Source organism: Lates calcarifer, linkage group LG8 (genome assembly GCF_001640805.2).
Source record: "Lates calcarifer isolate ASB-BC8 linkage group LG8, TLL_Latcal_v3, whole genome shotgun sequence".
Lineage (NCBI taxonomy): Eukaryota > Metazoa > Chordata > Actinopteri > Centropomidae > Lates > Lates calcarifer.
Window position 1 is genome coordinate 19834215 of NC_066840.1, and position 17129 is coordinate 19851343.

Consider the following 17129-nt stretch of genomic DNA (forward strand, 5'->3'; position numbering starts at 1 on the left):
AGCCTACACCCAATCACTGCTATTGTGTAGTACTTTCAAAGTTTGTATCATTACATACTGTCCCTTGTCTGCACAGTTCCTTCCTAGCCTTACAGAAGACATTTTAAATGTCACTGCTTAACAGAATAGAGTCTTAATAGAATCCTCCAATTACTGAGCAGAACAATTTTTGAAAATGATAAACCAGAAATCTAATCTACTGCTGCTCAGAGGACATGAGATTCACTTTAATACTGCCCTTTTTACAACAGCTAATTCTGTGTATATATGTTATATATGTCATAAAACCTATCTATTAAGATTAGGTGTCACCTAGAACTATACTTTGTAGTGAATGAGAAGTTTGCTCTCCCAAAATAGAAATACTGAATACTTGTGCTGTGTTTTATTAGTCTAGTTCCATGGTTGAATGTCATTTTACAAGCACAGCAAATAGTGTCATGTGTGCACAATGTACCTAGCTATCATACCCAACCCCAGTTTGTTCACTGACCCAAACAAAACTAGCAATGTCCTTGTGCTGCTGTGTGGAGGTAGCAGTGCTATGCATGCATGCGCTTAATGCTCCCTGTGTACATATTTGAATGAATAAAACATGTCATCCAAAAGGGTCCATTCTACCATGCAAACTCTGCAACTTCCCTTCCCCCTGTGGTTCCCTGTGGTACTATTCTCTCTTATAGGTCAGAGTGACCGCTATTCTGATCATGAAAATAGTACTCCTGGTTGATTTGGAGATTAGGTTCTCAATGTGGAGGAACTAGTATGTAAAGTGGCTGATGAGAGCTCCATAGACATGAACAATGTATACAAATCAAATTACAGTTAATTTAAAGCAAAAACCTTTCAACACCAAATGCAATCACATGAACACAACCTGCCATAAGCCAGAGACTGAGACAGAAGATACTTAGAATGCATTTATAAGTAGTAGTCGTAGTAGTAGTAGTAGTAGTAGTAACAGTAGTAAAATAAGTAGTTATTTTATTTCTCATTTGTACAAATCTGCTTTTCTTTCATCTAAGTGCTACATTACAGTTTGTTTTGAGTTTTGCTTTACTAACATACTCATTTATAATTTAAATGTCAACAGAATATATAAGATTCTAAACATTAGCACTCTCCAATGGCCTACAGCACTGAGTGCAACTTAGTTAAATATACTTTGCTCTGGTGGGACAGTGTTCCATTTACATACATATATAAGAACTCTAACTGAGCAGTCAACATTGCAGTGGTTACTTCAAAATAGTAAAATAACAAGGAAAGTCGGGAGATAGTGCATCATGATAAAAAGTGTACCTATAGCATACATAAACAAACAGACTTCCATTCTGTGCAATGTTGTCATTTTTGGACCCACTAATTAATGTTTTCTATAATTTAATAAGGTGCACTGTTTATCACTTAGAGATGCTGCTACTTTTCCCTGCACAGTAACAGCATAAATAGGCAAGAATGATGCAAGTAAATTTGCTTAAACCCTTTTTCAGGGTGAAAAAGAGCATCTTGTCCTTTTTCCCCATACCTTTATACAGGGAGCCTTATCGCTCTACTGCAGTGTTTTCCTTTTTTGTTCTCCCAATGTCATGCTACTATTCATCCCAATCAGCCTCTGTTCTGAACAACAAATCACCGTTTGGCTCTTTTTGTCTTTAGGACAACCGACTGTCTGTTTCTTATTCAGGCTCTCAGCCTCCTTGCCACATTGTCCTCACTTGCTCATTGTCTTTGCCTCCGTCTGCCCCTTGTTATTTATGGAATGCAAAACTGCAGGAGTACAGAGAAGTAGCCTAGAGCTATACTATGCCCACAGCCAAGCTGCCCAATCACTGCCAAAGAGATTATGGAAAGGCCTTGTCAGAGACAGGAAACCTTCTGTCACCTCTGCCACGCCACCTCCCCTGCACAGTATCCTGCCTACTCTTCCAGTCTGATTAACACTTTTTTTGTGAGGATGAAGTGATGACTTTGTGTACTGGCTCACACAGTGATGGGTTTCTCATCCTCTAGGAAGTTATCAGTTCTGTCACGCACAGGCAGTGTGATGCACATTTTTGAAAAGGAAACACCTATATATGTTAATGTATATATTTATACAATGACTGACTGAGCTGCTAAAATGTAATAAGATGGTAATGTGTTATGATAACTCCTTGACACTCCAAAGATTAAATGACACCTGAACAAAATGAGACAAAAGCGATTAACAGTTTTCTTTGGGGAGTATTTCTCATTATCTTTTAAATGTATTCATGTCTTCCTTTAGCCCACACTCTTACTTATATTTTATGCTGAGGTTGGAAGCACCATCCTTTGTGAAGAAAAGTATTTATTTTGAAGAGCGGATAATGGCAGTCTACTGTGTAAATACAACAAATCCAAAGAAAAGTTGACTCCATTTTCTTCTGTGTTTAAGTAGCTGTCAAGCTGTCAAATCCTTTAGTATATTACTCCAACTAACCCCAGTCCCAATCTTTTGTAACATGGGTACAATGACACCCCACAGCCTGTGCTTGCTTCCCACTGTTATACTCCAGGTATTGGATGACTTTGTTGTAAAATTTAAGGAGAGAGCTGCCCTTCCACCAAGGTTAGCAGCAGAGTTAAAACCAGGATGTCACATGCCCCCATGTCTGGTGTAAAACCTTAGGAACCAGAAACCCCTTAAAACTCTACTGCAAGGCTTGGTTAACCATAAAACCAATTACCATAAAATTCACCTCATGTGTTCCACATACAGGAAGGTAATACATGCCACTGCATACAAAGCAGAGACAGCTGGAGCCATTGGAAATCACTGACTTTAGTCCCTAATGTGTTTTCAGTAGCTGTTAGTCCTCAGATAAAGATCTGAGAGGAAGATGAGAGGATGGAAAAGGATGTGGATGAGAGTGAGGGCTTCCAGGAATAAACATCTCAAGAGCCAGCATAAAGAAAATCCAAAATAAATATGATTATATTAAACATGCATGCAAATGTTGTAATCTTTCTAAAGCTGTTTTAAATGTCCACGTAAGTACGGCTGGAAACCACTGCCTAAGTCATTCAGCATCAAAGCACTGTAAATGCAGTATCTACTGAGGAATTTAGAGATAGCATGATCATAAACATTTTTCCCTTTTTGGCTCATGTCATACACAGCACAAGGTATGGTTAGCAACCTAATCCACTTACTTTGTAAAATGAAACCTTTGGAAGCTGGAGTAGATATTTAATCTGATCAGTTATGGTAACTCTTACGTTCTGCTCTTTGCATCATGAGTCTAAGATGCCTCTGCAATAAAGGTTCAAAGAGTCCCAACTGCCAAAGACTCAAGGTCCAATCATGATTCATTCTCAGCGAACCATTAGGTTTCTGGCTGTAACTGCTGTCCAGTCTAACAGAAGGCATATATTGAGCTGCTGCTCTGTTGCACAACTAATTAGATAGGCTCTGTTGTTTCTGTACTCTTGACATGTATTAGCTTGTTTGTATGACTGAGTGCACGCCAGGCACCTTTTTAAATAGTCACTACATTCAAGCATTAGTGTAAGACCTAAGGCCACAGACAAGATCCCAAAGATGCTAATCAGCAGGCGGAACATCTCCTTGGTTATGGAAAGCAGAACTGTTTGCTATATTCCCACATTGACAATTTAAGTGAGATTCTGTTAGTAACTGCAGCATAAGTAAGATGACGGCAGTCATCGGCAAGTACAAAGATTTACAGAAGTTTACAGTTTGTCAGATTAGTCATAATGATCACATGGAGACAGGACTGAGTTCTTTTCAGATTGGTGCAAATTTGTGAATCACTTTTGATGTGTTATGCTCTCACTTGCTGGTTATTCATCCTTATTGTTTCAGTGTGTGATTCTCTCTCTCTCTCTCTCTCTCTCTCTCTCTCTCTCTCTCTCTCTTTCTCTCTCTCTCCCTTTCTCTCTCTCTGTGTATGAACTAATCCTGAGAGAGAGGTATATTACCATAATTTACAGTATATCATAATATTTATAGTGTGTTCACTTAATTATGATGGACAGGCTCATAACTGATAACAGTGTACCAGCATCTGTTTGTACCTATGTACTGTATGTACACGAAAGACAAAGGGAAACAGAGAGAGAGAAAGTTTTGACTGATATATATTGGCTTTCAGCTTGAGCTGGAACTAAATTGGCTTAGGTTAAAATATCAGGCCCATGCTGTATCTAACTTGGCACTGAAATATACGATGCACACTATCTGCACATGCCCAGTGAGAAATTGTCTTCAAAAAACAAAACGTGTTGTACTGCACAAACAAGAAAAAAAGCAATGGTTTGTTTTGAGAAGAATTTAGAATAGCAGGCATTTGGGATGTATATTCTTTGTATGCGTGGCTGTGTGCAACCTGAATTTGTACTCAGCTTTAGAAAAGCCTTCTGATTTACCCGAGTAAAACAAGAGGCACTCTTCTGTATGAAGCTGCGACTGTGCAGCTGTAAGCAATATCTGCCCATGATCATATGTTGATCCAAGTGGACAAGTCCATATAAACATCACATTACAATATATTTATAGATTACTCCCTATAAATATATAACAGTGGATTTAAATTAAGCAATCATATCTGGAGATGATGCATAGCAGTCTCAGGTGAAGAAACAACATGTCACGGTGTAGTGATCCTCATCTGCAATCTATTCCACTCATTAACGCCTTGCTTTTCCATGCAAAAAATGCTATCTGGCTCAGCACTGGTTTCAGCTTACCATTGGGAGTCTCAGTTCAAACATTGCGCTGCTCAGTGGCATTACACTTGCATTTTAATAATATTCCCATTTAAGGGCCAATCAGTGAAGCCTGAGTTCTGACAGCTGTGGTAAAGCAATAAATCATAAAATGAGGAGAAGCAAAAAAAACCCTCCTTCGCATGTAATTATAAATGTGACTCGGTCAATGTGGCTTGGCTAGCAAACTAGTGCCCACGCACAGGTCTTTAATTGCTTATCTCACAACAAGCCAGAGTGTCCGAGTGGGCATGTGTGTGGTGCAGAATCAAACTAGCCTTTTACACATTCCTGCTTTCTCCCTGCTTCTCTGATTAAGATGTCAGTTTGTTTGTTTTGAGATGAGAAAATAAACCAATATTGTACATGTAGCTTTAGTAGACATATACATACATAGACATACAGTGAAAATAGGAGCCATAGTATGACATAATGCCAACAATGGAATGCAGCTGCATTTTTTCACCTTTAAGTAACTGATTACAAAACAACTGTAAGTGTGCTAGGGAATTAACTAGAAATCCTGCATTCATCTGTCTGTTTTTAAATGTTCCAATGAGGGGATGTCTTTCAAAATCCAATCTCCAGACAAAGTGATTAAAACATGTTTGAAGTTCTGAAGGCCACCATGCTTACCATGGAACAAAAACAGAGGTGATGATCTAAGACTAGAATACCAAAAAAAGACATAGTAAGGACAAATGCCCTAAATCCATAAGTTAAAAAATAATCCTCTCCGTCCCTGCCTGTGTGTTAGCAAATTGCTATGCTCAAACAACTTTCACCTTGAGTGAGAGGTAATTCCCTGTTATCATTCCTTGTGCTTAGAAGATATTTAGAGCACTGTACTTCCCACTGAAGGAAGCCCTCACTCACAACATGTCTTTAATTGCAGCCATTGACAAGGAAGTAGTTATTGAGTCAAAAGTGTTTCTCTATGGTCCTGAAAACATTATAAAGAAAGTTACAACTTTTCTGGTGATACATTTTTTAAATTATGCACACTAGTTAGTTGGTTTAGTGTTTTTGCTTGTTTCGCTTTATATGCTTAGTTTTGTATATAATTTGGGAGAGACTGTTGTGACACCAAGATTTGCACAAAATTTGAACAACCTATTTTTCATCCCTTGCATGAACCAAATACTGAAGTAAAATGCTGTTTTCATACAACAGCAGCACCTTTGCAGTGTGATAAACCTGCAAAGTCTTACTGAAATAGAGGCAAAACACTTGTTTTTCACAAAAAGTTGCTCTGTTCACTTCTCTCATTAAAGCTCACCCTCACAGTGAATATCTTTATCAAAACTGCTGGCTATTAGTTAGACTATTTCCTTATGCTGCTTGGTTTGCTTGGAAACACTTTGCATTCTTATGGTTACCTCCCTTTGGATGTTTTACCTACAAAATACAGATTTATTTATGTGCAGAGTTTGTAACCTAGGGGCTATTTTCACATTCCTCTGCTGACATTCTTCTTGCTTTCTTCTGCCTAACTTTTTAAACAAGTGGCACACATACACTGCATCTAACACATTTATATAATGTGTTAGCAGACTAGATAGAAAGCCATTTTGAGTATTTATTAAACAGTATCTCTCCCATCATGATAGACTCTGCAGGCACTCAGCAGTTTCTTAATGTCAGGCCATTTCTATAGAAAAGGAAATGGTTACATTAGCTAATTCATTTCTGGTAAATTAACACATGAACCCAGCTCAGATGACCAGTCACAGGGAGAAAAACAGGCACTCTCTCAACCAACTCCATTTTAAATATTGGCCTATTATCAAATCAAATTATCATCTTCCTGTTCATTTCTGTAAACAATGGAGGAAATACTTTGGCTAACTGGATGTGAAGAATATTACAGGTCTAGTAGGAAAATGTTTTTTCCTGATTATGTGAAGAGAAATTACCAACTGAATGGGTATTTTTTTGTGTAATCATAAGTACAGTACATTATGTACTTAACTCCAGCAAACCAGCACAAAGGTGCTGTCTCTTGGACTAGAGCACTACCTATGATATGCTTATTAGAAAGGATAAAATCCTCCTTAGCCAAACAATGCGCTTTGTCTCATCATGTTACAAGTTCACAAGTGCGCCCTTTCTCAGAGCAAAATTTTATATACTCAGTAGAAGATGACAAATATGCTATGTCAAAGACGAGTGACAAAAAACATCATCATTATCATTATAAAAGATTTTTTTCCGGTCTGAATATGTTTAGATGCTTTGCTGTGTTGTGGGTGGTGAGCAGGATTGACATTATTTGCTATATGACTACAATCAAAAAAGCAACTGCTAAAATTTCATTGCCTGCCAAAAACAATTATTGTATTACTGTAATATTATTGTAAAAGATCATTTACATGTTATACAGTTAATGATAACATAGATAAAATTACAGTGGAGTATTATCAACAAGCTGAAGATCTATCTTTTTCCAGAAACAAAAAAAACTGCTTCAAAAGGTCAAAGCTCACCAAATGTCAGCACCTCCCAGAGTGACTGAGAGATCAAAGTTCTGGCTTTAGAGGGTTAGATGGACAGTCTAATACAACCCACAAAGGATCTTTGGACAGAGCCAGTCTGTGCCACTGAGCCCACATGCTAGAACTGACAGCAAGAACATCTTGTGCTCAGAACTCTGTCTTGGTTCTTTCCGTGTGCATGTTCTCCCCATGTTGGAATGTGTTTTCTACCTAGATGCTCCAGTTTCCTACAATGTCTGTCTGTAAATGTTGTCAATGCATATGTTAGTTCTGCAACAGATTGACAATCTACCCTGCTGGGAAAGACTTACATTCCCTGTAATCTGGAGTAGGAGTTAAGTGAGTACCTACTGCCCTCCTAATTACCTACTGTGCTATTATCATTATACTAGTATCATTATCATTCTGTCTGGAGTGTGTTAGTAAACCCAGATGGAGGCAGAATCATAATTTTCGAAGCCAAAGTGACTATTATAAAATCTGCAACCTTTTGGCTCTTAGGTGTCTCTACCCTCATTAAATACTTCCTATTTGATGGAAAGCATAACCTCCTGTAAAATGTCTTCAAAGCTCAGAAGTGCATCTTACTTAATATACAGAAAAACTCAGTGGGAATGTGAAACAGAAATCAGAATTAACGGCTGTGCATGAGTAGAAATGAAAATCCATACAGAGAAGGATATTTTGAATGTCTTTGTTCTGCAGTAGCTTCAACAATGCCGTAAATGCCTGAGACAGAAATCTTAAATGCAAGATCTTTATCACAGAGAGAAAGGATAAGAGACATGACTTTAAGTCATGCAGTCGAGTGGAATAAAATGCAGGATATAATACGGATGACAGCAGGGGAGAAGAGGAAACATAAGCTCCCAAAACTACACATGCACATAGCAGAAAGCAAAAAGTGTAGACACTAAAATATTTTATGATCCACCTGTGCACAATCATGGCAATTACCATGAAAATGCATGTCAAGATATCTTAAGTGACAAGACTGGGATACCATTCCTTTAGTATAAAAAATACCTAGGCTGGTATCAATTGCTCCCACTTATCTGTAATGATTTTCAGCTACATACATGTTAAAAGAAAAATATTCTGCCTGAATTTTTGGACACAGTCTGGACTGCAAGCAAAAATTTGAACAATAGATAATCAGGCTATACAACCAACCCTAAAATCTGAAGTGTTCCTCTGTATTATGCTCATACCAGTAACCAATAGCAAAGTCACAGAATACCTCACATTAGAATTTTCTGAAAAATATCATGCTAAGGTGATAACACTGGCATAGATTAATTAAATAATTAAATATAATAGAACATAAAGTGTGTGTTCTACATCCAAGGCCAAGCCCTGTCTCCCAAGTGTACTTATTGGTAGTAGACATATAATCTACTGTATCTTGCTCCTGCACAGACAGTGACCTACTTAAATTCTAATGAAAGTACACCCCCCTCTCTCATCAAAGTAGTGCACACAAGGTTACCTGAGCTCAGTGTCAACAAGGAGTCATTTTGAACATTTTCCAAAAACAGACAAATTAAACTTGTGAAACACTGCATCTTCAGTGAACCATACTGTAACAATCAGATTAGTGGCTTTCCATCATGCTTGATCAGAAAAACAAGATGAAAACAAACTGAATCCGTTTGCGTACTTGACTGTTTTCCTCATGCATGATTTAGAATTTATTTGACTTGTCTGGCCAGATGGCAAATCAATTCATCACCTCTTAATAACACTCAATCCACATTTTTCCATTTTAGGAGGATTAAAAGACGATGACCCACTCGTATATAGTAGGTGGTGAATGTGGATCACGAGACACACTGCATATCCAGCATGCTGAAAGGCTGGCTCTATTATTAAGGTGTTTACTCAACTTAATCAGACGGCAGTGACATGAAGAGATGCTCCTGCCAACGTCACAGATTTTTCTAATTAAATTCTCTATGATAGGAGCCAGCCTCTCGCTTATCAACTGACAATCTGTGCCACATTTTCAGTGAGTATACAGATTGTTTTGTCAGTGGTTGATAGAAAGGTGTAAGTCGAGTGCATGATAAACCAAGCTAATAATAAATCATATTCTAAAACAAAGTAGTCACTATTCCAACTACAGGAACGACTTTCTACTGCTGAGACAATATATTATTACACTGCTCCCTATTTTACTTTTAATGTGAATTATATCTGATTTGCCACTAATCCCTTTGCCATCATTTATGAAACAAAGAACATGAATTTCTTATCTGATTTTGACTATTTTCAATTCAAGCCATCTGTTTGTTGTTTTATCATTACAAGACCCAACAGGAATATAGCTTAGAGCCCTGTTGCTAGGAAAAAGAAGGTGGCATGACAAGAATGTAATAAATGTTGCTCCAGTTGATTAAGGTTGGTTAAGTTGGTTAATCTGTCTTTACTCTCCCCAGACAATGCATCTTTTAACACAGGTGTAAATTATGTATGTATATCTGATATCAAACCAAACTCTGAAACTGCTCAACATTCTGAATCTCCCTCTCTATTCTGTATGCAAAGATCATGGCACTTTTCAGTTTAGTTAAAAAACAGTTACAGCCTAGTATCAGCACAAGCTTGGTGCAGCATGTTGCAGGTGGAGCTACTGTAAGCTAAAAAAAAACAAAACTCAAGTGTGACTAAGGACTCTTGTAGCAGGTGGAGTTGTTGTCCTGTGCCACTGTACAGAAAGAACATTGATCGATGATTGCAGAGTCGCACTGCAACAGTATGCTGATTAGCTACACAGTTTTAATCTCTCAAATATTGTCTGGAATGTAAATGAGACTGATGAAACCAAGATGTGCTCACTTGGGAACTGTACATCAAAAGATGTCTCTTTAACCAGATCCAGTCATTACCACCAGTGGTATGACATCTGAGTTTACTGAATAGGCATGGCTCTACCCATACTGAAGCATGACTTCTGTCCAACGTTTGAAGCCTATAAAGTGTGGACCTTTGATCTATATTTGGTGTGTGCCGTGCCCTTCGCACAAACACTCATTATCCGCAGCACAGCCGGAGTGGTGATACAGTGCCAATCGGATGTACCATCAATTCTTGCTGAAGGAGTGAAGATTTTGTACTGTAGGGAATGAAAAAAAAATGTGAAAAATAGATTTTTTTTTTTCATGGTGAAAATCTTGGGCTATGAGCCCAGCCATCTGGGTTAGGGAGGAGCAAGCACAGCGAGGGGTATGGCAGGAAAAATAAATCTGTGCTTCTGTGGTAAGAAGTTTTACTGTCACTTGTTGCTAGGACCACAGAGCTATACATTAAGATCTTTATCTCAATAATGACCTTAAGACACCTTATAAATTGTTTAGATCTTTCTGACTTAATTCCTTAAAGTGGTGACAATTTATTTTTTTTTTTTTTCTGATTTTCATTCACCAGGGTAAGGACACTGTACAATGTTCTCAGTGTTAAAGTAGCTCGCTGTCCTGCCTAGGCAGAAAAGTCCATCAGAGTTACACTTTAGCTCCTACTGATCTGTTAAATGCTATGACCTGCTCTATCAGCTCCTTACAAATGATCAAGTGCTCTGTAATTTGTCCCTTTTCTCTGTCATATTGTGTGAACACAGCAGAGGCTAGCTCGCTGTCACACATTCAACTATTTTCCCAGGTTTCCCTGTGAGGAATAAATGCTGCATCACATCGTTGTCTTTTCTCTTCTCTTTCAATCTCTCCTCCTCTCTCTCTGTTTAACAGTTCACTATTACCATCCATCTGCCATTTTCATGTCTCATCAAAGATTTTTCTTCCCCTCACCAAGTTTAAATATTCACTTCGTGTTCTTTCAACAATAGCTTACAAACACTTGGAAATAATTGAGTCTCAGCGGGCTGACAAAAAAAGGAGCAGTGATCGTGCGCAGTGGAAGTGATCAAATATGGCCTTGAGCCAACCGTCTTTGTAGATGGTCTTTGTATTGCCATTGATCTGGGGGTGGATACACCCGAGGAATACATTATTTATGCTTTTTTTTCCTTGCCCGACAGTTGAAAGTAGTGAGTCACAAACAGTAATGGGATTAGATGGGTGTCGCACCGGAAGAGAGGAAACTAGGGCCGCTGAGTATATGGGCAACCCTAAGGACCAAAGGCAGTGGCCACAAAACAGCGTGGTAGAGGGCTTTCATCTCTTTACAGAACAGTAATTGTCAAGATAATGTACTCCTCAACCTCACTGTACACAAGGTGCCATGTCATCATTACTATGGGCACAGAGTTCTTTTAGCAGCCTCTCAAACCTCAGTGAGTCAATCATATACCCCTGAAGTAAGATGTTAAAGTCATTTCTTTTTCTTCCTGCAGGGCAAATAAGTAACTGTGTGATCATCAACTGTGCAATCTGCCTCTGAGGCTACCTCATGTGGAACGTTTATGTGGTCGTGCTTTCACCGTGTATCCATATAAACTGCAAAAGATAAAACAATAAATGCAGTGATTTTGTTTTAGCATATTCAGTGTCTCAGGTCATTAAGTTGCTAATTAGCTGAAAGAAGCTAAGCGCTTTCTCTCTCTTAAGTAATACAAACATGTTGAACAGGCTTCCTGATGCAGTCATGTACAATAATCCCATTATTTACTGTTGAGTGCATTTAGAAATAATGCATCTTAACATGTTCATGGATCTAAATTAAAATAATGCATCTTTACATGTTCATACCATCTAAATTATTCAAATTTATGTGTGTGTGTGTGTGTGTGTGTGTGTGTGTGTGTGTGTGAGCGTGCCTGTGTGCTGGGTTTGTTAAATGCCTGTAGGGTCCACATATGTCTTAGATAAGTTGAAAATCTTCCTAACCCACCACTTATGATACAGTGCACTACATACTAATAATATAGTACAATACTATATACGGCTAATAGAAAAACAAAATACTGTGAAAGAATTCACATTTTCACTGTTTAACATACAACATGAAACTATTTTGATGTGAAGATGCAGTACATGTGCTACTTTTCGAAGCATGTTTGCAGCAGAGATTATAGCTTCCTCTGCTGAAAACAAGCTGATTTTCCACTTCATACAGTTATAGGTAAACCTAATGTTATTCAGTGCCTCCTGCTCACTGTTACTCCTACACTATATCCTCTGTTCTACTGAAGACCAGCTGTTTCAAACACCTAATGGCTATTCAAGGACTATGAACCGCTAAGATGCAAAAAGGGGTGGGTCATATCCGCACCAAAGAGCTTATCCACAAACACTTCTCATGCTTTCTGATTAACTAGTCTATCAGAGCCAAAGCCTGATGTTAAACAGGCTTTTTTCCTTTTTCTTGGCAGGGGCAGCATCTTTGTTGCTAAGCACCCATTTCTGTATTGTATGCACATCACATAGATCACATTTTGATCAAGTAGCAGGCCTATGTCCACTACTGTGATATCTTTCTCTGTTTTCCTGTAGCTGGTGATCTTCGCTGTGTCTGTTAAACCAAGCCAGTTCTTCCTGTAATGACTCAAAACAACCGTTGCTGTTAACCAAATGTTTTTATGGAAAAGTTATTGTTTTTAAACAGTAAATGTGAATGTTACATAAATATATATAAATCCCTGTGGATTTTTGAACATTATATATCATGGAGCAATACCTTTTCCTTTGTTCAATACGTGGGCAGTAACTATTCCTGAAACTCCCTGAAGCTAATGAAGAGCACACTCTCACAGACACAGACACACAAAGAAATGCACCCCCCCAGAATCGGAGCAATATAAGCCCCCTGTCTCTGTGTATCTGTATGGATGAGCTCCAGGCTGTGACCAGCAGACCCAGAGTTGGACAGCCTGGCATCCCCGGAGGTGCCCCTGTTTCCGTCCTATTCATTCTTCCATCACAAGCAAAGCCCCAAGTGCTGGAGGATTTTACACTAATACATGCTCATTGATTTATAATTCACAGCGAGCATGCCGGCATCCAAGGCTAGGAATTACACGTTGACAATAGCAGTGGCGCTTGTATACTGGGAAGTAAAGGTCAATATTTAAATTTAGAGGTTTAATTCCTGGCTCATCCAGCAAGAGTGGGCAATACAGTCCCTGCAATATCTAATGTAGGTAGGCAAGCTGAATTCGCACTAGGTGTGTTGAGTATTTCTGAGGATGTGTGCATTTAATCTCTGTCACGTGTTACACACGTTAAGGGTGCCAGAAGAGAGCTAGCTGCTGTGGTGCTGTCATCCACACTTTTATTCTAAAAGGCATGTGATGTCATTTATATCCCACAGCCTGCGTGTTTGAAAGGGGAATATATGGACGCATTTATAATCCAGCTAGCATGTGCCATTTAGTGGAGACCTTTACAAAGAAAACATATATTTGCAGTGTAAAATTACTAAGTGGAACAGGTCCCCAAACAATAGCAGTGGTAAATGCTCAACCACGTATCTGCTGTAGGCAGATACGAGTTTGTTTTATGATACTGTGGTGTTATGGTATACTGTCTCAAAACATCTAGATTCTGGTTAAGTCTCTGTTTCCTATTAATCCTCATGTAACAGCTTGAAATATGATTTTTGTGCAATGCAAATTTAAATTGATATTTTACAATCTGTAAATACATACACAAGTGTTGTGGTGACATACAGAACCACTTTCCTATTATCAATACAGGAAACAAATATCAGGGGGAATGGAGGTCAATGAATCACTGTGTATCAAATCCAATAGTAGGCAGGTGGTGTTTTCACAGAGAATGTCATACGGTTACAACAGATTACAAATTTAACTGAGAATAAACATTCAGTTTGGCTTTGATTTCACACTAGTTGGATTGTTGTTGAGACTTAGCTCCTTTAACCAAAAATCTAACAATTAATATAAATCATTGCAACTAAGAGTATAATCAAAACCATATAATAAAATAGTTTATTAATGTTATTTGATAAAGCTTTTTTGATAAATCTGAATGGGCAAAATAATGTAATAAAAAAATCTTGGTAATGTAATGAAATATTTAAACAGCAATTACTATTTCATGAGGGTTTGCAGTGACATATTTTAAATGATGGGGTAGTAAGAATATTGATTCATTTCAAGCAAGTCATCAACTAATAACATTATTAGTCAGTATCATTATCACATCACTCAGTCCATACAATCACTGGTGAGGTGAAAAAAAGGAAAGAAAAATAATGTAACAAGTTTTTATTATCATTCATTTACAGCTGATTTAAGGAGACATTATGATCTCCTGACAATTCTGGAAATGTAATCAGTTTCACACTGTCAATCCCTACAAGTCTTTTTTTCTCTCCTTCAACCCAATAGCTATGCTTAAACCAGCAAACACATAGTCCCATACACGCACAATAGCCTACATTTGCTCCAGACAAGCAGCTGAATCATCAGACAACATCCCTTTGTATCCAAAAGTGAACAAGAGCGAGACCACAGCAGGCAAATGATTATGTGCTGCCATCAGAACCTCCATCGCCTCCATGAAAGACTCTAAAAATGTCTAGAGCCTCCACTTGATGGTCAAACCTCTGGTAACAGACTGAGCAGGCTGGGTAGGAGGAAAGGAGAGAGCTGGAGCGAAAGAGAGAGAGAGGGAGAGAAGCTGGGAGAGGAGAAGGAGTTCTTATCTATTCAGCGTGTTCCCCAGCCCAGGAGAAACAGCATGACAAAGGTTCTAATGAGTCTCTCGCCCAGCTGACAGCTATCTGAGATTACACAAAAATAAGAAAGAAGCATGCAATAAATTAAAAGGGCAACAGTGAATCAGAGCCCCTCCTCCCAATTTATTGGCAGTTTATGCAACAGCCAGAAATAGAAAGAGGTGACTGCAGTATATGGAGCTCAGGACAACAATGTTGTTATGAAATTGGGTTGGTTGCAGTTATTGGATAGCAGCCAACTGTCACTATCTTAATAGAACAGTGCAGGTATAATAGGAGTTTTTTGTGCCTGCACAGGAATTAATCTCATGTCATCTTGCCTTTCTTCTTTTACGCCAACAGTCTAGATAGACATTTAGGCTCTGAAACCCAATAAAAGGCAGAGCCACGAATTACTATACATAAATGATTAACTACTTTATAGACTATTAGACCCATTACCTCCTCTCTGGATTCTCTATATCCCCCTGTATTCTTTTATCTAGTTTCACTCCTTAACTGAGCTCAGGATGAAATATATTGCTTTCTACAAGGAACCTTTTTCCCACCAGGAGATGAAAACTCTTCCACAACACCCAGCACAACATTCTATGAACCTACAACACCTGGGGAGACAAGCCACTTCATTCTCCAGAAACAAGAAGTCTTCTTCTCTTTGTGGGATTTTAAGGTGTGTAGGCGTTCTTACTCTTCCCCACAGACTCCTTAAAGCATAAGCAACAAACAAACATCCGAGCAATACTTTGGTCTATACCAGCTGTAAGCCCGAAGGAGTCCGGGATCAGTGACCTGCACTAACAAGTGCAGGCCCAGTGTCCTGCTGAGAGCCTTTCATAGTCTGGCAGAAGCGGGGTTATGAGAGCTTGTCCAGTGTAAGAGACACAAGTGCTACTGGAGAGTCCACAGTCCCCTGAGAGGCAGGGGATGTATCCATGTAGTGACATTTCAGCTATTGTTGCAATGAAAAGACCCTGACATATCCACATCTACCCGTGAAACATTAGTGGGGATACTGTAGTATGTAATGACATAACCTTTCTGGACACCAGTCTGGCAGCTAAGAGGTCGAGGATGCATTTTTAAATTGATTTTTAAAGACCAACAAATTAGTGAAATTTGACCTTGTCAAATTAATACACATATTTATGCTTTAACAGGAATTTTAAACAGTTTTAAAAGTCATTTCTGGGAGCACCCTCATAGCTGAATGGTTAGGGCACGTACCATATGGGCCCCAGTGGTCTGAGCAGGCGGACCCTGGTTCGACTCCCGATCTGGCCAGCCCTTTACTGCAGGTCATTCCCCCCCTCTCTCCCTGTTTCTTGTCTCTCTCTCACTGTCCTATAAATAAAGGCAAAAAAGCCCCAAAAAAATACTTTAAAAAAAAGTCATTTCTCTTACTTTGATTTTTGATATTTAGCCCTTGATCTACTCTGCTAATACCCATCATTTAACGAAACTACAGATCAAGCTTAACAAAACAATACACACGACAAAGAGATGAATATGTAGCTCCTCACCTTGATACAAGACACAGCAATACTGTTACCATCTAAAGAGCAAAGCGGTCAATACTCTAAATACCCTACTTCACAGCTGAAGCTGAGGGTGCAGGGAATGGATGAAGGCGGCAAAGTCGCTGTAAGGACATCCTAAAGTGGCTGATGGAGGCAAAACACAAAATGGATGGCTCCAACACTGGCCTTGTTAAAAAAGAACCAGTATCAATCTCTCCTTGCTATTAGGATATAGACAGGTTATTCTATGGAGTGAATATTTAATGAGTCTTAATTAGTTTTTAAAAAAAAAAACAGGACTGGTCAGTAATGGCACATTAGTGATTTGGCTGTTGTGTTTGCATGTTTGTGGTTCAAATACTGGGTAGATGAATACTGACTAAGTCGCATATTATGAAAACATTCGTATCACAAGGACATAAAGGAAACAATGTCCCTTTATATACTACACTGGGGCAGTGTAACGGTGAGATTGTTAAGGTTTGTCAGTTAAGGTAATGTATGTCCTCCAGTGCTGTTTATGTGAGCCTACAAATGAACTGGATGTTGACATATTATATAAAATGGTGTTTATAAGCTATGGAGGCAAACTCTTGCACTGATAAAACAATATCTCCTATCACAACATAGGATTTGTTTTCCTGAAACTTAATTTTTTAAGTAAATACCTTCTTTTACAATTAAGTCTTTTACATATCAAAACATGAGC